This window comes from Gossypium arboreum, chromosome 2 (genome assembly GCF_025698485.1).
Source record: "Gossypium arboreum isolate Shixiya-1 chromosome 2, ASM2569848v2, whole genome shotgun sequence".
NCBI classification, from domain to species: Eukaryota; Viridiplantae; Streptophyta; class Magnoliopsida; order Malvales; family Malvaceae; genus Gossypium; species Gossypium arboreum.
The window spans coordinates 32,985,508-33,011,783 of record NC_069071.1 but is presented as its reverse complement, the minus strand read 5'-3'; the positions used below and the strand labels follow the sequence as shown (position 1 = coordinate 33,011,783).

The window sequence follows — 26,276 nt, the reverse complement described above, 5'->3', positions numbered from 1 at the left end:
GTAACAGCAATTACTCTAATGAGCTTGGATTTGAATTACCAGTCCAGGCTAAATTCAAAACCTAATTCGGATTACCTGTCCGGGCTAAATCCATTTTACACGTATTCTTTGGAAGGGCTATATCAGGATAGGATCACCCGTCTGGGCTAGATTCTTTTTACCGTCAATTCCTTTTCAGAGATCCATCGAATTTTCCTTTCATTCAATCGGGATTTCTTCCCCTTTTTATCAAATATATCAATGTTTCATCAATTTTCATACAAGGGATATTTAAATCATATTCACACCAATAACATACATTACAATTATTTAAGAATATAATTCAAGTTACACGAACTTACCTGGCGAAATTGTAGAAATATCAAGATTCAGGGGCATTTTGGTAATTTATCATTTTCTCAATTTTCACCCAATCTTAAATTAATAATTTCATTCAATTTATTAATTTAGATAATAAAATAATTCATTCCCTTCAATTTGGTCATTTTGACATTTTTACAAAATTGTCCCGTAAAGTTTTACTTTTATTCAATTTAGTCCTTAAGCCTAAAACATGCAAATTAACCATACTAGCTGAATATTCATATATATTTTCGTCCTCCTCCTCTCCATTCCACATCCTTAATGTATATAAGATGCTTATAAGTAACATTATCTATTTCACTATTTACTTATATGTATATCCAAAGCTGTCCATCCGTGTCATAGTCACTAAATTATTTTTATCTTAAGATACAAAACTCCAAATTAAGATCCGTTAATTTTCCCTAAAACTAGACTCATATATCTTCGTACCATAAAATTTTCAGAATTTTTTTTGTTTAGCCAATAAGTACAGTTTATTCTTTAAAGTTACCCCTGTTCTGCTGTTTGATAGTTCTGACCCTTCTTTACTAAGAATTAATTATCTCCTCGTACGAGATTCAGATGATGTTCCCGCTTATTTATATTGAACATAGTCTCATTAGGGATTTTAAAAATATAAAGTCCTTAATTATTTTTCTCCAATTTGTTATGATTTTCCAAAGTTAGAATAGCGGGACCCGAAATCATTCTGACCTTGTCTCACAAAATTTATTATATCTCATAATTCACAATTCCATTTCTTACACTGTTTCTTCTATAAGAAACTAGACTCAATATGCTTTAATTCCATATTTTTTTTTCATCCTATAATTGGATTTTCACAATTTATGGTGATTTTTCAAAATTAGCCTACTGATGTTATCCAAAACTTTTTTAGTGCAAGATGTGTATTTACCATGTTTATAACACCCTTATTTCTTTCTCTACACTATTTCTCATCACTTTCTCTTATTTTCTCTTCACTAACATGTCAATAACATAGGTCCATATATAAGAAAACTCTACATTAACATCAATTCCATGCTTTTTTAATAATATCAAACTTAAAGATATATTGAAATCTTGATGTTCTTACCTTTTCTTATTGATTTCAACATTTAACTTGATTTTTCTCTCTCCTGTAGCTTCTATTTCTTGAATTCAACTTGATATTCTAGCTTCCCCATAGTCTCCTTGTTATCTTTCTCTCTTGATGGCTATGGAAATTCTTTTGATTTCTAGGTGAAAATGGTGAATTTTTGGTGGAAGAACCAAATTGTAAGGAAAGGAAAACTTCTTTTCTTCTTCTTCTCCTCACGTTAGTTGCATGAGAAAGGTGATCATCCCCCTCTTTCTTTCCTTACATTTATATATATTAAATAAAATAATAATAAAATAATAAAATATCATTTAAAAATCAATTTAAAGTATTAATAAACTAATATTTATTTATTTTATCTAAAATATCGCCGACATCATCATTTTCTCTAGATTTCTCTCTCCTTTTAATTGACCATATTGCCCTTGATTATCTTTCAAAATTCCATCATTGAGTCATCATTTAATTTGGTAAAATTATAATTTAGTCCTTCATAATTCTTCACCTATTCAAATTGGTCCTAATTCATCCATTTTTCTTGGTTTCTAGATCATTCCACCCTTGAAATATTTACACTATTGGTCCTTAAACTTTTCATATTTACACTTTAACCTCTCAGTTTTTGAGTATTTACTTTAACCTCTCAGTTTTTGAGTATTTACTTTAACCTCTCAGTTTTTGAGTATTTACTCTTGTGCATTAAAACTTTTCACACTTTTACAATTTAGTCCTTTCCTAAATCAAGATATCATAATTTACTTCCCAATGTTGTCATAACTCAAAACTTTCATTTTTATCACTTATTTCCTTATTTTTCTATATCAAGGATAATATCTTACTATAGAAATTTTCGGGGTATTATAAAAACACATAAAAATAGAGAAAAATAAAGGATTCTTTATCTCCTTAGGTTTTAGGTGAAATTTCATATTCCAAATGAAGAGAAGAGGGAAAGGTTGAATGTTGGTGTTCTGTATTCATGGCTGAAAATGGATAGTGTGTAACACCCTTACCCGATTTTGTAACACCCCTTACCCGTATACGACGCTGGAACAGGATACGAGGCATTACCGAACTTAAACACAAGCAAACATACATTTCGAGTTGTAAATTTGGCACCAAATTAAAAATTTTTAACAACCAATCATACCATCCCTAAAATGAGCCTACGAGGCCCAAAACATGCTTTGGAAGCGGTTTAAGACTAAACCGAGAACTTTAGAAAATTTTACGACACTTAATTTTTTTTGCTAAAATAGGGGTTACACGCCCGTTGATAAACCGTAATTTATACATATTTCTATCCCATGCTTAGTGCATTTTATGGATGATTTTTCCTTAAAATTGGTGAATTCGATGCTTCTAATGCCTTAATTTCATGTTTTATACTTAGGTGAGCATAGGAGAGTGAAAGGAACGAGAAACAGGCCAAAAACGGAGAAAATAGGCCAACGTATGATATCAACACGGCTTGGACTTCCTCACACGGGCAGACCACACGGTCGTGTCAATTTGGCAAAATCGAAGCACGACTCACACGGGTGGACCACACGCCCGTGCCTATTTAACAGGCTTGACCACGGCCTGAAGTAATCGCACACGGGTGTGTCTCACGGGCGTGTCCCTGCTGAGCCCAAGTTTAGTCTAATTCGAAAAAGGCCAATTTTGAGGGTTCTTAGGCATTCTAAAGCCTATAAATACACCCTAGAAGAGGAGGAAAAATAGGACACAGAGAGGGAAGCAGGAAACTGCTCAAGGAAAGCCGATTGATCCATCTCAGAAGCTGGATTCATCATCAAGACTGAAGATCTCCCCTCAATTTCCCTTCAGGAGTTTTGGGTTTTTCTTTATGTTTTGCATTCATTATTCTTCTGAGATGTTTACTTTTTTAGTTATGAACTAAAACCCCTAAATACCTAAGGGGAATGAAACCTAAGACAGATCTTGTTATTATTATCTGAATTGTATGATAAATATTTGACTTGTTCTTAATTATGTGTTCTTAATTCTTGTTTTGATATTCCAGGATATTGATTCAAGTTAAGCTCTTATTCAAAGGAGGAATAGACCCTGTCTAAGAGTACATTTGTCATAATTAAGCGGAGTGGGTTGTGCGCTTAGAGATAGGGTGACAAGATTTTACCGGATTAGGGTGAAACCTAATAAGGGATCCATTGATCGAGTTAATGCAACCCTAGGGAGTTAATTATAAAGATATTTCAATTATTCACCTAGGGTTAGGCGTTGTTAGTCTCGAGAGAGATAATAACATAACTTAGGAATTTCTACGGATCAAGTCAAATGAATAAATCGTCCGATTCAGAGTCAAATAAAAAGTGAAGTCTAGGTGGATTTTTCCTTAGGTATTGTCTCAATCAATCGAGTTTTCCAAAAGTAATTCCCCAATTCTATTTTACGTGAATTTTAGTTAAGTTAATTAGTTAGTTAAAACAAACCCTATATTTTTAGGCTAGATAATAAAAAGACAGGTCATTACTAGTACTTTTAGTTCCTTTGGGTTCGATAATCCGGTCTTGCTAAAGCTATACTCTTGTTCGATAGGTACACTTGCCTTCATTGTGATAATAGTTAGTTTCAAGAACGATTCATTATAAATATTTAAAACACATCACGAATATCACGCATCAAGTTTTTGGTGCTTTGTTGAGAACTAAGATATTAGGAACACTCGATTTTTATTACTTTAGCCATTTACTTTTCTGCAATTAAAATTTTTATTACTAATTCTTCTTTTTCCCTTTTTTGGCGAGTTCTTATAGTTTATGACTAGAAGAAACCCGTTAGGACCATTACTTTTTAATAGTGAGATCGATTGCACGGTTTACGAAACCAAAGAGAAATAAAGTGAAGCTTAAGATACAGAGAAACGAGCAAGAAGATGATATTCAAACCACAACCGAGGAGATGGTGAGAACCAAGAAAATCCGTTACCTCCTACAATTCACATTAATCAAAATCCTGCTCCGCACACTATGTATGATTATGCTGAACCTAATTTAATAGGAACTGAGTCAAGTATAGTTAGACATGCTATTGCTGCAAATAATTTTGAACTGAAACCTAACACAATTCAAATGGTACAATAGTTTGTTTAGTTTGATGGTTTGCAGGATGAGGATCCCAACGCTCACTTAGCAAATTTCCTAGAATTTTGTGATACCTTTGTGTTTCCCTTTTCATTAAGGAATAAGGCTAAACAATGGTTGAACTCATTACCACGAGGGTCAATCATTACTTGGGAACAAATGACCAAAACATTTTTATTAAAATATTTTCCACCGGCTAAAACAGGCAAATTTCGTAATGATATTTCTTCTTTTGTGCAGATGGATTTAGAAACACTCTACGATGCATGGGAGAGATACAAGGACCTTTTGAGAAGATGACTTCACCATGGGTTACCGCTTTGGCTACAGGTTCAAACGTTCCATAATGGCACAATTCTTGACTCGACGGATGATTGATCAACCGCTAGAGGAACTATCAATAATAAGACACCCGAGGCGACTTACGAATTTATTGAGGAGATGTCAATAAATAACTATCGATGGCAAGTTATGAGAACAAAGCCGAAAAGCAAGCGTGGGTTAAAATTGGTGAATTCGATGCTTCTAATGCCTTAATTTCATGTTTTATACTTAGGTGAGCATAGGAGAGTGAAAGGAACGAGAAAGGCCAAAAACGGAGAAAATAGGCCAACGTATGATATCAACACGGCTTGGACTTCCTCACACGGGCAGACCACACGGTCGTGTCAATTTGGCAAAATCGAAGCACGACTCACACGGGTGGACCACACGCCCGTGCCTATTTAACAGGCTTGACCACGGCCTGAAGTAATCGCTGCAGGTGTGTCTCACGGGCGTGTCCCTGCTGAGCCCAAGTTTAGTCTAATTGAAAAAGGCCAATTTTGAGGGTTCTTAGGCATTCTAAAGCCTATAAATACACCCTAGAAGAGGAGGAAAAATAGGACACGAGAGAAGCGAGAAGCGCTCAAGGAAAGCCGATTGATCCATCTCGGAAGTGGATTCATCATCAAGATCAAGATCTCCCTCAATTTCCCTTGAGGAGTTTTGGGTTTTTCTTTATGTTTTGCATTCATTATTCTTACGAGATGTTTACTTTTTAGTTATGAACTAAAACCCTAAATACCTAAGGGAATGAAACCTAAGATGATCTTGTTATTATTATCGAATTGTATGATAAATATTTGACTTGTTCTTAATTATGTGTTCTTAATTCTTGTTTTGATATTCCAGGATATTGATTCAAGTTAAGCTCTTATTCAAAGGAGGAATAGACCCTGTCTAAGAGTACATTTGTCATAATTAAGCGGAGTGGGTTGTGCGCTTAGAGATAGGGTGACAAGATTTTACCGGATTAGGGTGAAACCTAATAAGGGGATCCATTGATCGAGTTAATGCAACCCTAGGGAGTTAATTATAAAGATATTTCAATTATTCAGCCTAGGGTTAGACGTTGTTAGTCTCGAGAGAGATAATAACATAACTTAGGAATTTCTACGGATCAAGTCAAATGAATAAATCGTCCGATTCAGAGTCAAATAAAAAGTGAAGTCTAGGTGGATTTTTCCTTAGGTATTGTCTCAATCAATCGAGTTTTCCAAAAGTAATTCCCCAATTCTATTTTCTGTGAATTTTTAGTTAAGTTAATTAGTTAGTTAAAACAAACCCTATATTTTTAGGCTAGATAATAAAAAGACAGTCATTACTAGTACTTTTAGTTCCTTTGGGTTCGATAATCCGGTCTTGCTAAAGCTATACTACTGTTCGATAGGTACACTTGCCTTCATTGTGATAATAGTTAGTTTCAAGAACGATTCATTATAAATATTTAAAACCTGTCACGAATATCACGCATCAAGTTTTTGGTGCTGTTGCCGGGGAACTAAGATATTAGGAACACTCGATTTTTATTACTTTAGCCATTTACTTTTACTGCAATTAAAATTTTTATTACTAATTCTTCTTTTTCCCTTTTTTTGGCAGGTTCTTATAGTTTATGACTAGAAGAAACCCGTTAGGACCATTACTTTTTAATAGTGAGATCGATTGCACAGTTTGCAGAAACCAAAGAGAAATAAGGCGAAGCTTAAGATACACAGAGAACGAGCAAGAAGATGATATTCAAACCACAACCGAGGAGATGGCTGAGAACCAAGAAAATCCGTTACCTCCTACAATTCCTGTTAATCAAAATCCTGCTCCGCACACTATGTATGATTATGCTGAACCTAATTTAATAGGAACTGAGTCAAGTATAGTTAGACATGCTATTGCTGCAAATAATTTTGAACTGAAACCTAACACAATTCAAATGGTACAATAGTTTGTTTAGTTTGATGGTTTGCAGGATGAGGATCCCAACGCTCACTTAGCAAATTTCCTAGAATTTTGTGATACCTTTGTGTTTCCCTTTTCATTAAGGAATAAGGCTAAACAATGGTTGAACTCATTACCACGAGGGTCAATCATTACTTGGGAACAAATGACCAAAACATTTTTATTAAAATATTTTCCACCGGCTAAAACAGGCAAATTTCGTAATGATATTTCTTCTTTTGTGCAGATGGATTTAGAAACACTCTACGATGCATGGGAGAGATACAAGGACCTTTTGAGAAGATGACTTCACCATGGGTTACCGCTTTGGCTACAGGTTCAAACGTTCCATAATGGCCTGAATTCTTCGACTCGACAGATGATTGATGCAGCCGCTAGAGGAACTATCAATAATAAGACACCCGAGGCAGCTTACGAATTTATTGAGGAGATGTCAATAAATAACTATCAGTGGCAAGTTATGAGAACAAAGCCGACGAAAGCAGCCGGTGTTTTCAACCTCGACGTGGTTACTATGCTATCTAACCAAGTAGAACTCTTAAATAAAAAGATTGACGGTTTGTCTGGTTCTACTCAGGTACATCCAGTGATGAGGTGCGATTCGAATGGAAGAGGAGCATGCACAGAATATCAACCCTTCAACCCTAGCATCGAGGAAGAACAAGTCCAATATATGGGTAACAGTAACTCTAGATCCCAAAATAACCCATTTATCAACACTTACAATGCAGGTTGGAGGAACCGCCCAAATTTTTCATGGGGAGGCCAAGGAAATCAGAGACCACCTCCAGGCTACCAACAACCACCCTACCAATAGGAAAAGAAGCCCAACCTTGAAGAGATGCTCTCAAAGTTTATATCAGTGTCAGAAACTCGTTTTCAGAATACCGAGACAGCACTTAAGAATCAACAAGCATCGATCTAAGGGCTTGAAACTCAAATTGGACAGCTTGCCAAGTTGATCTCTGAACGATCGCAAGGTTGTTTGCCAAGCAACACAGAATCTAACCCAAGGGAGCAACTCAACGCGATTACTAGTCAAGATGAGGAAGGGTTAATTATACCTGAACCAGAACCAATGCAAGAAACTGAGATAAGCAAAGGTAAAGGTGAGGTAGACCACAATAAGCAGAAATCAGTAAGTACAAAATACAAACCTCGTGTGCCATACCCTAATGCAATAAGGAAAGACCGCTCAGATGAACAGTTTGGTAAATTTCTTAAACTCTTAAAAAAATTACATATTAACTTACCATTTATTGAAGCTCTATCGCAAATGCCTAATGCAATGAAATTTTTAAAGGAGCTTTTAGCAAATAAGCGAAATTTGGACGAGGCTTCGCATGTGAAGCTAAACGTAGTTTGCTCAGCTATTTTACAGAATAAACTACCCAACAAACTAAAAGATCCAGGGAGTTTTACGATTCCTTGCTTAATTGGTAGTTTAGATGTTAATAATGCATTAGCTGATTTAGGGGCTAGTATTAACATCATGCCTTACAAAATGTTTAAACAACTAGGTCTTGGGAAACCCAAACAGACTAGGATGAGCATTCAATTAGTAGATAAAACTATAAGATTTCCTAGGGGTATTATTGAATATGTTCTAGTTAAAATCGATAAATTTATATTTTCGGTTGACTTTGTTGTTCTAGACATAGAGGAGGATAGCAACACTCCTTTGATTTTAGGAAGGCCCTTTTTAGCAACTGCTAGAATGATTATTGATGTTGGCACAGGTGAGCTCACACTTCATGTGGGAGACAAAACAATCACCCTTCAAGCTCACAATTCAGGCAACACATCGAAAATTGAAGGTGATTGTTTAAACCATTCCACTAAAACTGACAATATGGTGCAACCTACTTTGCAGGAAATGAGTTTGCAGGAAGTACATGAGCCATTTTCAAGCAATAGTAGAAGACCTATACATGAAGAAAAAAGGCTACCAATTGAGGAGCTAGATGAATAGCGTATACATAAATTGAGAACACACGATAAACCAAAACTACACCAGAACAAGCTCAATACCTCTCCAAATCAACTTAAGGTTGGAGAAAAAGTTTTATTAGATGTCGCAGATCCTCACATTGTCATTGCCAAACCGAATGAAGAAATTCCTCTTACAGTACTTAGCATTTTCCCATTCGGTACAGTCAAGGTAAGTCATCCCAAGTTCAACACTTTTAAGGTAAACAATACCCGCTTAAAACCTTATTTTGATGAGATTCATAGCAGGAATGAAGAGTATAAACTCCTCGAACCACCATGACCATTCAATGGAGAGGTAAGTCGAGCTTAGACTAAAAATAAGCGCTTCTCGAGAGGCAAGCTGAGCACTAACTGTATTAACTTCTTTAAATTTTAGTGTTTAACACCTAACTTACTAACGAAGCTCTTGACTACAGGTTTACCACACAGACACGGCCAAGCACACAGGCGTGCTTAAGACCGTGTGGAAATAGGGCAAAGATTTTCCTTAGCACGGGCTACAATAAATCACCATGGCCGTGCGACATGGCCGTGGGCAAACCTGCTAAAACAACACGGGCGTGTGACACGCCCGTGCCTTGAAACCGTGGCTGAACCTGTCAAATTAACATGGGCGTGCTACACGCCCATGTTTTGAAACCATGGGTAAACCTGTCAATTTAACACGGGCATGCACCTGCATACACGGGCATGGGAGAAGCGAACGGAGACTGACACGGCCGTGCAACATGGCCGTGTACACCAATACTCCTAATTTCAAAAATTACGAAATGCACGGGTTGAGCTTAGAGCACACGGGTGTGCCCCATGGCCGTGTGCCCCAATTTCTCCATAAACACCTATTATTTTATTTTATTTTATTTTTATCTCTATATTTTGAAATTATTTTTTTTTCCTTTGAATACTATTTTATCCTGAGTTTTTTACAATTTTTATTCTTTGACTATTTTATTACGAGTAATTATGTTTCAGTATACCTCTTAAAGAGTTCCTGATTTTATCATAGTCAAAAAGAGCTCCTAAAGCTCACTATTACTTAGGAACTGGAAATTCCACTGGGAAAGGTTCTCCTCGACTGCCATGTCTTGCTCGACCACGACCATAGCTACCACCAGATATAATATTCTTTTGGCGAAGGACTTATGGACTAATGAACCTCTACCACCGCAGGAGTATCCTCCTCTACCCTCATGCCAATTATTCTCCAAAACTTCAGTTCAAGGAAATTCATTCATCACTCAGGAAGTTTCACTTCTCTCCCTATCTTATATTTATATTCTATATTTATACATTGAGGGCAACGTACATCTTAAGTGTGGGGGTATTGGTATTCATTTCACTATCAGAAAAATCCCTGAATGATTGCCTTGTTCTCTTTAAAAGCTCTCATATCATGTTTAGGATAAATTTTGATTGATTTATGACTTTTATTGATATATCTTGAATTAAAACATAGGCATTTATGCATTGATTGTTTAAACTTTAAGACATTAAGGAATCAAGCATGATAAGTTGATTTTTAAAGAATTAAAAACTTTTGGGTTGTTTCCCTAAGTTTAGGTATTATCTTGAGTTGGAATTCACAAGTTTAAACATCAAAAAGCCATAATTTTTGTGAGATCTCGAGCCTTTAGGGCATCTATTATTTCTTTCATGCTCACTTTCATTATGAGTGCGTCAGTATTGAATTGTTATTCTAGAACTTGCTTGATTATGCATGTCAGTACCACACTATTTGATTTGATATGTCAAAATGATAAAGGCACTTAGGTTTAACCCATTTACTCCATAAAAGCCTACCTTCATAATTAACCCTTAGTGAACCTCCTTGAGCCTAACAACCCATTTATTGATTTACCCTCGATATTAACCCATAACTCATTATTGTTGAAATCCACTAAATTAATTTAATCCCTATTTTTGTCGAGATTTAAGTTGGAATAATTGCTTAGCTATGTTTTATTCTATTTTGTAATTTGACTTGTTCTTAAAAAAAATTAAAAATTAAAAAATACATGTATTGTAACACCCCAAACCCGGCTTGGAAGTTTGGCTCGAATCTGACGTGTCACATTGAAGTGTTTTTCGAAAACCATGTTTCCATTAAAAACCCTTCTTAATAATTAAAAACTTATACCCTTTTTAAACCTTTTTTAAAAACCTTAGCTGAATAACATTCTTAACAACTTTGTAAAAATCTTGGCAGTTGCGGAAGCTTAATTTAAAAACAATTGCGGATACGTGATGTTTTGAACAACAGTAGTTACTTTGAAAAACCATGTTCTAATACTAGCAATTATAAGAACAATAAATAAAATTCCAAATTTGAAATCTAGAAAATTACATCGGCTTTACTACGACCCATATAAAAACATTTAAAAGTAATAATCAAAACTGTAACATAAACAGTATGTATGGCTTCTTCCGAGCCCCTCGCAGCTCTGATCCGTCTAAGGCTGGAAATTACCTGAAAACTCAGTGTGAAATCCCCTACTATATAAAAGGAACAGTCAGTCATATAAAAGAATTAAAAGTCTGGCCCCAGCCCTACTTACAGTTTCAGTATCAATTGGGCCTTAGCCCATTATAACAGACAGTACCAGATGGGCCTTAGCCCATTACAGAATAAGAAACATTATCAGAACTAGAATCAAAATAAGAATGAGAATCAGAATCAAAATTAGAATCAGAATCAGGTGACAGAATTAGAGTCAGAATCAGAATCAGAATTAGGTAATAGAATTAGAATCGATGTCGAATGTAATCGAATCGAATCAAAATCGAATTAGGTAATGAAATCGAATCGATTATGTAACAAAATCAGGATCAGAATTTGAATGCAAACCCAACCCAATCCATCCGTATACACCTCCGTACCAACCTTACACCATGTGGGGAGACAACTCGACCCACTCATCCGCTACACACCACAGAATTTGCAGCATGGTCGCGGAGCGAATATTATGACAGAGTCACGGATCTGATATTGTGGCGAGCCACGAATCGAATAATGTGGCAAAGCTACTTAACAGAATACGTGGCACAAAGCTATTGATAACGGGCCTATAATCGGCACGACGCCCACAATAACGGCACACAACCTTCGGTAACATGACCGGCACTCAGCCATCGATAACAGGTCTATAATCGGCACGAAGCCTACAATAATGGCACACAGCCTTCGGTAACATTATCGGCACTCAGCCATCGATAACGGGTCTATAATCGACACGAAGCCCACAATAATGGCACACAGCCTTCGGTAACATGATCGGCATTCAGCCATCGATCGGTCAACAGATATTGTGACAGAGTCACGGATCTGATATATTGTGGCGAGCCACGGGCGAATATTTGTGGCATAGCCACGAAGCGAATATTTGTGGCATAGCCACCAGAACACTTCCTCCATCAATATAACCCATATCCCATGCAACAGATATACATGTCATGGCATACAACATACAAAATCAGAATATCATGCCCATATTTGAATCAAACAATCACAGTCAAGTCATTCATATCACCAACATATATTCACAATCAAATCCGTCAACCACACAGTCCAAGTCAGTCACTTGCCCACAAGGGCAAAACATTCATTTAACACCCTAGGGGTAAAATGGTAATTTTACCCAATAAAGGTATCTCGGTAATTCTACCCTACAGGGGTATTTCAGTAATTCTACCCTATAGGGGTATTTCAGTAATTCTACCCTACAAGTGTATTTCAGTAATACTAGCCTATAGATATGAGATTCACATAGTCCAATCCAATATTTAGTACACAATCAAACAACTTATCCAATTGGGCCTGTAGGCCAATTGGGCCCACATGGCCCCTTTTGGCCCATCGCGGCCCGAAGTAGCCATCCTACGCTAGAGTAGTAAGAAATACACACCTGATAGGAGACTGAAGTTAATCCGCGCTCCGAGCACTCTTAGCCGATGCCCAACCCAAACGAGCACGCCATAAAGCGAAAGGGATCAGCCAAGAAAGGTACCTTTACTCTCCTCATGGTTCTCTCTATTTAAAGCTAGCTTCACATCCACTCTTATGTTAGCTTCCTGATGTGGGATCCTTTCATCATCAGAGTTTAAATTCAACACCAACTCTTGCCGCCCCCTGTTAGCAAAATAAATGCTCATTGATTGCCATGAGTTTCGAACCCTGGACCTCCTTGCCAACTCTATGACGCCACCTTCCTGCCTCTTATGTGGGGCTACTTTGCCACTAGACGACAAGGCTTTTTGTGGCACAATTTCTCTAACAATATTCTTAAGGCCTACCTACTACATCCAGGGTTTGATTCACCTTAAACCAAAATTTTTGCTAGAGTCCAGGTTTGAACCCAAGACTTCTCCAACACTTCTCAGCACACTTAACCACTAAAACAAGCCTTCATTAACGAAATTTACATGCACAACAAAATATTATAAGCTGCCTTCAACCGCTCCCATGCTCAAGGCCCAAAACTTCTAGGCCCAAATTCAGGGTGTTAAATGTATACATATTAGTAGTAGTGATCTTCTGAGATAAAGAAGTTAAATTCCATATTCTGAGAAAAAGCTCTATTGTTCGTAATTGATGACTAGTCATTTTTTTTCTAGTTAGGCAATTTTTCAATTCAATCTCGATTCTAACCCTTTCTTTCAGTTTGTGACCACACCCTCTAACCAAAGCCATGTTACAACCCTTTAAAGACCTTTTGATTGATGTTTCATCTCAATTTTGGTAGAGATTTGATTTTCATGCAAGCCTATGGTAATGACTCTTTATTATTGACTATTGAGTCGTTCATTTATTGTCCTTAAACACCTCGAGTGATTTGAGTGAATCTTTAGTGAGGATGTGAAACTCTGTGATATTTTGAATCAAAGGTAATTACTTAAATGAGGGGAGAAACCTATGTTTTCATGATAAAATGCTCAACTTGGAATGTTTGAAACCTTGATGTTCTTTCAGTTGAATTTTCAATGTATGATTACCTATGGATTATTTTGAGATATTATCAATAGAAATTATAAGTTGATAAGAATTTATTTTGATTATGAGTTGAGGATTTTGCTTAAGGACAAGCAAATGCTTAAGTGTGGGGGTATTTGATAAACCGTAATTTATACATATTTCTATCCCATGCTTAGCGCATTTTATGGATGATTTTTCCTTAAAATTGGTGAATTCGATGCTCTTAATGCCTTAATTTCATGTTTTATACTTAGGTGAGCATAGGAGAGTGAAAGGAACGAGAAACGAGCCAAAAATGGAGAAAATGGGCCAACGTATGAAATCAACACGGCCTGGACTTCCTCACACGGGCAGACTACACGGCCATTTCAATTTGGCAGAATCGAAGCACGACTCACACGGGTGGACCACACGCCCGTGCCTATTTAACAGGCTTGACCACGGCCTGAAGTAATCGTACACGAGCTTGTCCCGGTCGAGCCCAAGTTTAGTCCAATTTGGAAAAGGCCAATTTTGAGGGTTCTTAGGCATTCTAAAGCCTATAAATACACCCTAGAGGAGAAGGAAAAAGGGGACACAGAGAGGGAAGTAGGGAACTGCTCAAGGAAAGCCAATTGATCTATTTCAAAAGCCGGATTCATCATCAAGACTGAATATCTCCCCTCAATTTCCCTTCAGGAGTTTTGGGTTTTTCTTTATGTTTTGTATTCATTATTCTTTTGAGATGTTTACCTTTTTAGTTATGAACTAAAACCCCTAACTACCTAAGGGGAATGAAACCTAAAATAGATCTTGTTATTATTATCTGAATTGTATGATAAATATTTGACTTGTTCTTAATTATGTGTTCTTAATTCTTGTTTTGATATTCCAAGATATTCATTCAAGTTAAACTCTTTTTCAGAGGAGGAATAGACCTTGTCTAAGAGTACATTTGTTATAATTAAGCGGAGTTCGTTGCGTGCCTGGAGATAGGGTAACAAGATTTTGTCGGATTAGGGTGAAACCTAATAAGGGGATCCATTGATCGAGTTAATGCAACCTTAGGGAGTTAATTAGAAAGAGATTTCATTTATTAAACCTAGAGTTAGACGTTGTTAATCTCGAGAGAGATAATAATAAAACTTAGGGATTTCTACGGATCAAGTCAAATGAATAAATCGTCCGATTCAGAGTTAAATAACAAGTGAAGTCTAGGTGGATTTTTCCTTAGGTATTGTCCCAATCAATTGAGTTTTCCAAAAGTAATTCCCCAATTCTATTTTCTGTGAATTTTTGGTTTAGTTAATTAGTTAGTTAAAACAAACCCTATTATTCTTAGGCTAGGTAATAAAAAGATAGTTATTACTAGTACTTTTGGTTCCTTTGGGTTCGACAATCCAATCTTGCTAAAGCTATACTACTGTTCGATAGGTACACTTGCCTTCATTGTGATAATAGTTAGTTTCAAGAACGATTCTTTATAAATATTTAAAACCTGTCACGAATATCATACATCACCCGTGTGGGCAGGCTGTGTGGTCTCACACGCACGTGTCCAAACCTCATGTAACTCTCTATTTGTCACCCAAGAACAAATTGGAGTCACACAGTCAAGGCACACACTCGTGTCCCGAGGCCGTGTCCTTCACACGGTTGAGACATATGCCCGTGTCTCTGCCCGTGTGCTTAATTTTGAGCATTTTGTTTTGCAACAATTTAGGTGCAAGTGACACATGACCGGATCACACACCACACACCCATGGGGCTGACCGTGTATCACACACGACCTAGACACACGCCATTTAGCCATTTAGCCACCCTTATTCACACATACACTTACCCCAATTCAAAGGCACAAAACAATACATACTTAGGCAACCGAAACATCCACGTTCATGATTAAAACATATCAACTCAATGTCTTTATCTAACAGTTTCACTACACATATTAAGCCCTAAATCAAACATACAAATTTCACATTCATTAGGCTTCATTCAACTACTTTCTAGTTACCAAATTATATACAAATTCCCAATCTCGTCAATAGGTCACATTTCCAAAAATTACATAATCATGCCAAAAATCACTTCTCCTAACATTCCATGATCATATCACCATAGATATTGACACATAGATGAATATACTTCGGCTTACAACCATGTTAGTCAATATAAGCCAACTTACATGGCCAAATAGCAAAAAGTCTTTGATGATTACAAGCCATTACATTGACGAAAATCATATGACGCATATAACAAAATGACCAAGTCCTTATACATGCCGTAACTCAAAATACTTGAATTCATCAATACCCAAAACAATAGCTTGATAGTGTGATAGGATCTTCAGCGATCTCCAACCCGAGTTAACTTGATGGTACTATAAAACATGGGAAAGGAAGGGGGTAAGCTATATAGCTTAGTAAGTCCGTATGAAAATAATAAGCAACTCTTACCAATCATTTACCAAGTCCAATAATATAAACACAAGATAATATAAATTGCATTAAAATTCACAGTTATAATTATTCAGTCACATTGTTTGCTTTATGAATTTGCAAGCATAATTTAACATGTTTTGACCTTAGCCTAACAACTGTAATCTCTCCATTATAACAGATTACCACAATCAACCTATCATTTCAAACCTCATAATAAAATGCACATTAATTATGAGTATTCACTTTTCAAGCATATATTTTAACATCTTTTAATTGTTCAAAAATCATATCTCCCCATAATCATTTTAATAGGCAATTATGTCAATCTTTCCTTTTTTTCATATCCGATAAATCACAATTTGAGTGAATAAAACAATATTATACCATAACTCAATTTGGCCCAAAAGCCAATTACACGATCGCCTACCGAATTCACCATGTATTTTGTACATCATAAGTATAGACCAAAAATCACAAGGCTTTCACAAAAACATTCTCATGGAAACCTTGAACTCACAATATCATGAAGTCAATGTTTATAAACTTTATGTACATGTACAAATTCGTAATACTTGTAATAGCCCATTTTTGGTCAAATTGAAACAGTGGTTTCGAGACCACAAATCCGATGTCAAAAAATATTTTAATATTATTTTTAGTATTTACAGCATGTTATTTGATATGTGTGAAAATTTCGTGAGCTAATTTTATCGATTGGATGGTTAATTTGATAAAAAAGACTAAATCACGTAAAATGCAAAAGTTACAGTCTACTTGTTAAAGGTGTCAAATAGCTTTGGTTTTTAACTATGGTGGCCTTAAATGGTAATTAGACCATTTTAAATGTTCGTGGACCATTATGGACAACCATTAAGTGATTATAATAGTTTTATAATAAGGTTATTTTTGGAATTTGATAATTAATGATTAAATAACTAAAAAAATCAATTTTAAGCTTCATTGTCATCTTCTTGGCTGAATATTAAGAGGAAGAAAACCATTCTTAGGTTTTAAAGCATTCGGCACACTTCTAGCTTGATTAAGGTACGATTTTAGCTCTATTTTTTATGATTTCTATATTTTTGTAATCATTGCAGCTCAATCTAGCTAGCCGGTATCTTTAATTTCAAAATTGTTAAAGATTTTGAGAGTTTTCATTGTTGAATCTATGTGTTCTTGGGTGTTTGAAGATGAAATATGAATTTTTGTAAAGTGATTTTTGATGAAAATACATAATAGGGATTAAATTGTGAAATGTGCTAATTGTGTGGTTGAAATGTGAAATAAATGAAAGTTTATATCATACGAGCTTACTAAGATATGAAGCTTACTTTGTGTTATTTTTCTATGTTTTATAGTGAATCAAGGCTAGCTCGGATTCGGGAGTCGTCAGGAACATTATCACACTATCAAACATTTAAGTTGGTACTTTTGGATTGTACATTTTTGGCATTGGCATGTATAGGATAGATGTGGTATTTTGGTTGTGATTATAGCCATGAGATTTGGCTTGTAAATTGTATTTGGTTTGTATATACAGCCATGAGTGATGGCTTATTTTGGTATGTTTGGTATGAATGTGGTTATGATTTCATAGTTGTTCAAATGGTTAATTGATTTGTAGAGTATAAATGCTTGAGAAATGCTTTGACGAAGTATGATTTTAGAAATTGAGTTGATAACTATTTGATTAGGTAAATGGAATTGATTTGAGTATTGAATTTGGTTGAAATGGATATAGTATGAATTGTGCATTTGGTTGATAATTTTGACTGCTTAATTGCATGATGAAATGGTACCATTTTGATTGTTTAGGTGAGCATGAGTTGGGATGGAAAATTGGCCTTACAAATGGCCTATTTTTGTCCACACAGGTAGAGACACGGGCGTATGTCTCGGCTGTGTACAACACACCGTCTTGTTACACGGCCATGTGTCCCCTGGTGTTGATATTAAAATGAAATCAGTATGCCGTGTGTGAGACCGGCCGTGTGGTACAAGTCAGTATGCTTCCTAATTGGCACATGGCCTAGCACACGGGCTTATGACTTGGCTATGTTGTATAAGTCAGTATACCATACAGTTTTGGCACGGCCTAGAACACAGCCTGGTACACGGGCATGTGTGGCCACTTCAAAGGGCACACGGGCTAGACACACAGGCGTGTGGTTGGCCGTGTGACCCAAGTCAGTATGTATTCCTTGTTTCCACATGGCCTGAGGCACGGGCGTGTTTGGAGCCGTGTGAGGCACACGGCCTGTTTACAAGGGTGTGTGACCCCTGTTTGGTTGAATTTTTTTTAAGTTTTCAAAATTTTCATATGTTATTAGGTTTGTCCCGAACCACTTCTAAAGCATGTCTAAGGCCTTGTAGGCCCATATAAGGGACAATGTGATTGTGTTAAATGATATATGAGAATGTATGTTATATGTTGTGAGTTGATCGGTAATACCTCCTAACCCTACTCTGGCGATGGATACGGGCTAGGCGTGTTACAATACTTACATGCTCTTTCTCTTCTTTGACATACTCGTTAAATTCCCTATTGAACCACTTGGAATACTAAAGGATACTCAGGAATCTCATACACACAGTACTGTACCAATGCCATATCCCAGATATGGTCTTACATGTAATCTCATATCGATGCCAATAGCCCAGATATGGTCTTACACGAAGTTTCATATCGATGCCATATCCCAGATATGGTCTTACATGTAATCTTAGTAACCCTAATGTCATGACATTTGTATCCTATCTATTCCTAAGGTTCAACTGGGACTTTCGATGTATTGAATCTCTGTCGGTCATTTTCGTAGTATCGTACTCAATAGCATTCACATTTCATTTCAATAATATATCATTTACCTGTAACATCCCTAACCCATATCCGTCGCCAGAACAGGGTCTTAAGGCATTACAGAATAAAACACAATTCTGTACAGTCATACATACATATATATATACATGAACAAGTTTCGAAAGTCACTCTATATTTATTTCACAAACTAACATAACTCTTAATTTTGAAACATTTAACATCATACTTATATACAGTTATATCATTTATAAGCAATAATATGTAATATAATATTTATAAAATTAAGGTATATGCCAAACTTAACAATGATAAAACATACACCTAAATGAATAATCCAATTATTATAATGCAAGAGTATATATATCTTGACTCTTCAATTTATTAAAGAAATCATTACTCAAATCCAAGCTTTAGCATCACTTAAATGTCTACTAATAATTTAATTTATACTAATAGTAACATATCAAAACATTGTTCAAACACATGTCTTAACAAATATATTGTCAAAGTGACTATCCTAAATAGTGCCGTATATTTGTGCAAATTAACACCAAGTAATGGTTCATTTATAAAACTATTCTTTATGACTCAAGGATATGCCTTGTCATGATAACCGAACATATATGTTACAAAATATATAGGTTTTATACTTAGCAACGAACATAGATCATGTCTAAATTACTAACTACCTTACTCCAAACATTTTGACTTATGAGCATATAATCCAAACTCTACATTAAACCCATTTATCAACCATACCTATTTTACTAATTATCTAAAATATAATATAAGTATTTTCTCATCCATACAACCAAATCAAATTGGCTAATAATGATTCGATTATATATATGTAATTACCATGTTCGAGACAATTAATAGTCCTTTTACAAGTACGATTAATTATACCATGACCGAACATATCATTTAAAATCACATAAACAACCAAAGTTTCCATCAGCGAATTATCATACCTAACATGTCAAACAATTAATCTAAGAACATATTAGGTCAAAACTAATCATAATAATCATATTCACCTGCATACATATTCTAGTATAAAACATGTCCAAACCAAACAAATGTTATTTATTGTCAATTCATTTATGCCACTTTCAAGCTCGTAATCCACTTTTAATACTCAAACTCATATCACTACGCATCCATTCCAAAATATTTGCTATCCATCACCTATGTTATTCATTCCCATTTCATAGCATAAAAACTAACACATTTTAAACCACAATCAAGCACAATTAAAAACCAAATTTGGAAGTAAGCCATTTTCGCATGGCTTTAACTTTACATATCCGAATTTCAACATTTCAAACACACATCCTAGCCTATACATGCCATAATTTGAGTTTGACTTATAAAGGTACCAAAATAGCTGGTAGTGTGATGAACTTGCTGACGGTCCCTGAGCTTGTAGCTTGATTGTAAAATGTACAAAACAGAGACAAGAATACACATAGTAAGCCATTATTGCTTAGTAAGTCAAAAGAAAATAAACAACCCAATGATATGTCCAACCCATTTTAAGTTAATCAGAATCTTATTATCAATATCAAGATTAACCTTAAACCTACAAATGAGGTAATTATTACATTTTCATGCACAATATTAGCTTGGCTAAATGCTCACATAACCGTATTAACCAAGTATTAATCGACTTTCTAAGTTAAAATGTCATTATATAATCAAACTCACATGTACACATTTATATAAGCTCAAGAATCCAATTATAATATCATGTACATAAACTACTTTCATGGCCAAATATACATGATTACATATAAATACATATCCAAGAATCATTTCCATAATATTCACACCATTTATTCAAAACCGAATACACTTATTTAAATCATTTAAGTTTATCCCTTACGCCATATATAACTTATATCATCATACAAGTCACATACTTACCTTCTCACTGATAACTAACAAGCTAAATCATACCTGTCCCTTTTTTCTCATTTTACACATCCGATCATGATTTACCTTTGCCCGATGAACCATTCGGAATTGGATAGGACACTCGGATAATCACACAAGTCGTACAATGCCAACGTCTCAGATGTGGTCTTACATGTAATCACATATCGATGCCACTGTCCCAGACAGGGTCTTACTTGTAAACACATATCAAAATAACATATCGATGCCATGGTCTTACTTGCACACATAAATCGGAATCCTATGTTATGACATACGTATCCTAACTATACCTAAGGTTCATACGGGGCTTCCGGACTTTGTAACTCGATCGAAACCAATTCGAAAACATAGTAATTAAGCTTAAACATATTCAGCTATAGCATAAATAAAATCATAAATGTCATTTCAGCATATATATTTTGTATTCATTTAAAACTAAGTACGTCTATTTTCTTATAAACTTACCTCGGACATTATAAAATGAGACGGGGCTGCTAGTCGACAACTTTCATTTTTCCCTGATCCAAATCTGATTTCTTTGGTTCTTGATCTAAACATATTCAAATAAAGCTCATTCAAACATATTTTCATTCAATTTAGTCCAAAAACACATAAATGGGCAAATTACCATTTTACCCCTGACATTTACAATATTTACAATTTAGTCCGTATTGCACAAATCACAAAATACACAAAATTTCAAAGTACCTATGTTAGCCCGAATGGTACCCATACCCATACCAACCCATATATTTCATTAATTTCACATTTTAGTCCCTCAAATTATTATTTTGCAATTTAGTCCTAATAATTCAAAATCATCAAAAACTCCAATACAAAATATGTTAATCTAAAACATATCTTTCATATTTCATCATCAAATAACAAAATCACAAGCTATCAACAACGGCACAACTCAAAATATTCATCAAAATAAAAAATTAAAGCTTGGGTCTTGAAGATTACTAAGCAACAACCGAGCTAAACTCATGCCTTAATTGAGCTTCATATTGACCGAACCCTAGCTTTTGTTCTTTCTTTTTCTTTTTCTAAGTTTCGGCAATAGAGAATAATGAAAATAAGAAAATGAATTTGATAAATTATTATTAAATATTATATGTTTATTTGATAAATTAGTTAAATAACCTTAATGAAATAATAATGGAATTTTATAACCTATGTCTATTACCGTCCAAACATCTAGCTAATGGCATAATTACAACATAAATACCCCAACATAGAAAACCATTAATAATTTAGCCATTATATAAGTTACCACCTAATTTTCATTTTAAGCGATTAAGTTCTTTTTATCAAATCAGACACTCAAATGACTAAATTAAATCACAAAAATTTCTCAGATATAAATTCACACAAAATAAACACAGAAAATAATTTTTAAATATTTTTTTGACTCAGATTCATGGTCCCGAAACCACCGTTCCGATTAGGGTGTAAATCAGGCTGTTACATTACCACAATTATATCAATTAAGCATTTATACATATATAATTTAATACTTATTAAACATAGAAACTTACCTCAGCATAAAAATAGTTAAAAGGATCTAAACGTCAAATACTTGTTTTTCCTCGTTCTAATTTCGAACCTCATTTTTCTTGATCTATAATATCACTTATTTAATCATTATACTATTCAAATCAACCCAAAATCATATTATGACAAAAATTACATTTTTGCCCCTAAAGTTTCACATTTTTACATTTTAGTCCCTAGGCTCGTAAAATGATATGAACTCAATTTCTTCAATACCCATGCCTAGCCAAACCTTATACATGCTCATAGCAGCCCACATTTTTCTTTTATTTGCATTATAACACCCATTTTTCAACTTTTTGCAAATAAGTCCGTTTTAGGCATTTTCATCGAAAATCACTTAGCAAAAGTCGTTTATCTAACAACTAACATGCATTTTCTACCATTAAACATCAAAATACATAAATATCCGTCATGGGTAAAATTTTATACTTTGATTATGTCTTAAATTAGTGGTACAAATAGATAGATCATGTTACAAGGATTTCAAAAACATAAAAATCATTAAAAAGGGGGCTAGAACAAACTTACAATCAAGCTTGGAAGCTTGGAAAACCCTAGCCATGATTTCTCCTTGTGAATTTCGGCCATGGGAGGAAGATGGACAAAAATTGGCTTTTAATTTGGCTTTTTAATTCATTTAATTACCAAATTACTAAAATGCCCTTAATGAAAAACTGTAAACATACCTAACCATGTCCATTTTTGTCTGCTAACTTAAAAAATAGTCTAATTAACATTTAAGGACCTCCAATTTAAAATTTCATAACAATTAGACACCTCTAGCATGTAAAACTCAACTTTTTCACTTTTTACAATTTAGTCCCTTTGACTAAATTGTGTGCCCAAACGTTAAAAATTTCGAACGAAATTTTTACAATATCATTCCATAAAATCATAGACCATAAAAATATAATAAAAATAATTTTTTCTACGTCGAATTTGTTGTCCCAAAACCACTGTTCTAACTAGACCCAAGATCGGGCTGTTATAGATTCGAACACCGAATTCGGGTATGGAGTGTCACAAAAGGACCCAATTTGAACTAAATACTAAATTCAAACTTAATGAATTGAAGTCGGACTTTATTAGCTAATATATAAATATAAATCTCTTATAGTAAAATCCTTAAATAAAAGTTTTCCTTCTTCAAGCCCTGACGCTATCGGGACTAACTAATTACATCATTTTCGCCCCCTTGGAGAAGTCCCTAAAGATAACCCTCTTTCTATGTGCATGACACCTTCTTAAAAAACTCCTTGATCCCATACGATATGGATTGGTCCCTTTTTGAGTTCCTTATTCTGCAGACCCTACAATCACAAAGAAACCCTTGTAAGTTCAAATGAACTTAGTGAGTTTCTATATTACATGAAACATATCCCTTTCTGATCGAGGGTTCAAATAAATAATATTTGAATACAATAAAATCCTTGCTCTTTTGGGGATATCTCCTTACTATGATCTGATGATTTTTGATTTATCTCCAAACTTATCTTATGGAGGATAAGCCGTTAAACAAACTTTTCTGGAACCATACCAGCTTAATGGTTCCTTGAATGAATCCTTAGATCTGAAAACTCCACCTTTCCTTTACTTATATCCTTTCATTTGACCTTAGTCCATGGTGGATTTTTTCTTTCCGCCATTTAATTACAAAAGGGGTTTTTTGACCTACCCTTTTAATGACCCTTCAGGCTATGTCCGCCATGGCAAATATTTCACATCTGTTTAGTCCAAAACAGACTCCTTATACTCTCGAAGTCTTACAAGACTTATTAACTTTCCCTCTTTTAAGATAACTAATGAGGTCTCTCACCACTCGAGTAGACTAAGTCCTACTAGGGTTAAATCAAGATCGATTTACATACTCATAACTCATCTTGTTTGCGATACCTGACCTTTAAATACAAGACACCCTTTCATTTTGGACTATTGGCCTTCAATACTCTTTAGACTCTCATCTTCGTGACAGTTTAAATTCACAATTTCTCTTACTTATTTGTTCCCTACTACACTAGTTGTTTGGCTAGTACTTCCACACTAGTTTACCCTTAAAGAGTGATAGTTTTGACGGTCATATCTGTCCTCTAACATATCTGTCTTTCTTTGGCAATGGGTTCTAACTAACCTTTTGTTCCTTATAGACCATTTGACATATTTTATGTTAAATTACCAACTTATAGGGTTTCTTCGAGTACTCTCTGGCTGTACTTAATGATGGATCTTTATCTTTGATCCTTGAATAAACCTTCTTTTTGTTTGTCTATGCCAGGGACCTACTGGTGTGTTATTCCCCATGAACACTTCCTACTGGGTTACCACTCTTGTATGCAAAAGGGTGCTTCGGATCGGGAGTAATCACTAGTTTTAGGGCGGGGGGAAGGACAAAGGAAAGAGCGATGCCTACATTAAATCAGTTGATCCAGGATTCGATTCGAGGCTTGAACGCCACACAAGAGCTAATAAGCATGAGGTTGGCCGCCTAATAATCCTAGATCTTCCCATTTTCAAGAAGATCTCGGGCTCGATCAGGAGCTAGCTTTCAATCTCCCACTCCTACTGATACTACTCCTGATACAATCTTGCTTGGAAAAAACCGTTGCCGAAGAAACTTCATGTTTACCATTGTAACTGACCCATACATTCTCTGTGGAGTCTCCCAGATTTCTCATGCGGACCCAATGTCTCCCACTGAAACTAGTACCTTATCCTTGACCACCATTACATTCTTTTTGGCTTTTACAACCATTGTTCCATCAACTTGTTCTTTCTTCCATTACTTCCCATTAAATGGAAGATTCCTTAAACCCAATAGCCATTTATTGTGTGTTCATATTTTCATTTTCCTCCTAACCTTTTTTCCTTGTTTGCAATACTTCCCATTAATGTCATCATTATTGACCACCCGTTTTTACTATCTTGGCAGACTACTTTATGCTTGCAGAGCCAAGCTATGGTCTTATGCATTGTAATCCCATGTTTAACATCCTAGTAGGCTACCCTTTGCTTAGTGTCCCACGGGACTTCACATGCTAGCATTGTCGAGCTATAGTCTTACACAATATACCCCATGTTTATTGTTCTTGCAGACTCCATTGGTTGCCATAGTTGAACTATGTTCTTACACCTCATAGTTCTCTGTGTTTCTTGTCTCGATGGACTATCTCGTGTTTATTCTCCCGGCGGACCATGATGATGTTGTAACTGTTAGAGTATGCCCAAAGAATTGTAATCACATACTTGTTTCACATTGTTTATTAATAAAATGCATTGCCATTATTATTTCAGTTTCTTTTTCTGTGTATATAAGTAAACTATATTGTAATAAAGTCCTAAGAAAATATGATTATTCTTAAAAGGTCATTAGTCAAGTATTATTGTGGGCTTAGACAACAATAATGCATTGAAGCTAATGTGTAGTTGACTGATAACAAATAATTTTCATTGACATAGGGATGTTGTAACACCCATAACCCATTTTTTTCGCTAAATTAGGGTTATGGAGTATTATTATACACAAAATATTTAGTAACAAGTAACATCGAGTTTATCAATTAATTAAAAACATTCATAAATAATTCAGGTTGAAGTCAAACATACAATCAGGGGCAATTCAAAGCAAATAAGAAAGTTTTTGGCAAAAACTAATAATTTTCAAAATATGGGTCACACGGCGGCGTGTCCAGGCCGTGTGACAGAGCCTAGACCATGTGGCTTTGGACATGGCCATGTGGCTACTCCACAC

At 35.1% G+C, this 26,276-nt stretch overlaps 2 non-coding genes across 2 annotated transcripts; both read right to left on the bottom strand.

Annotated features, from left to right (window-relative positions):
* Positions 1-4,758: 4,758 nt before the first annotated feature.
* Positions 4,759-4,865, bottom strand: LOC128289852 (small nucleolar RNA R71). Its single transcript, XR_008279494.1, has one exon. It is a non-coding gene; the product is annotated as a small nucleolar RNA R71 (small nucleolar RNA).
* Positions 4,866-7,021: 2,156 nt separating this feature from the next.
* LOC128289850 (small nucleolar RNA R71) lies at positions 7,022-7,128 on the bottom strand. The gene has a single exon (XR_008279492.1). It is a non-coding gene; the product is annotated as a small nucleolar RNA R71 (small nucleolar RNA).
* Between the last annotated feature and the right edge of the window lie 19,148 nt (positions 7,129-26,276).